The sequence below is a fragment of the Postia placenta genome, assembly GCF_002117355.1.
Source record: "Postia placenta MAD-698-R-SB12 unplaced genomic scaffold POSPLAscaffold_18, whole genome shotgun sequence".
NCBI lineage: Eukaryota > Fungi > Basidiomycota > Agaricomycetes > Polyporales > Adustoporiaceae > Rhodonia > Rhodonia placenta.
The window spans coordinates 463,223-463,999 of NW_020169849.1; positions in this window are offsets into that span (position 1 = coordinate 463,223).

Genomic DNA, 777 nt, shown 5'->3' on the forward strand with positions numbered 1-777 from the left:
CACCGAGGTTGGCACAACTGTCACAGTTTCCCTAATTTTACCTAATTTTTCCGCTATTTCTGCGGACATATCAAAGGGTATAGGGACTTATCCATACTTATCCGTCCGCATATGGGTACATCTACATATCTAAGGGGTTATCCGCTTAAATAAGCGACACATGATCTTGTTTTGGACACATCAGGCTGGACTCTGATGCCGGACCTTTTCTAGATAGAAACTAGACTCTGTCTGGACCATGACATCATTCTGACATCATAGGTAGGAGCTAGGCTCAGGCACTAGGCCATAGGCCGGTCAATTCTGGACCCTAGGCCCAGGGCAGGGCAGGGCCAGACTATGACATCATATATGACATCATAGAGCACATGATACTTAGTAATCCTTACCCAGCTAGGTACCAGGGGTCCATTACCGGTCCCTGGGGGGTTTTCCCTCATGTATATAAGGCAGCATCCTGGGGCACCCTGTCCCCCAATTCTATTCACTTCGTTGTTGCGCTTAACAGCATTACCTCCCCATACTTAAGTGCTATTATCTCCCCCCCCTCAATATCAAGCTATAAGGTGGGTTTGTAGGTTTTGTGATAGTTGAATAGAACTGCTTTAAGGTGCACTGGGCCCTGGCAAGGGTCCCTTGCTACCTGCTTTGTTACAGGGCCTATTGGTCGTTGCTATGCCCCTATGCTGCAAAGCGTAAGGTGGCCTTTTCATGTGGGTTCTGGGGGTTATGGTTTGTCAACTGAAAAGTGGCAATACCTTTCTGCAAAGCACCTAC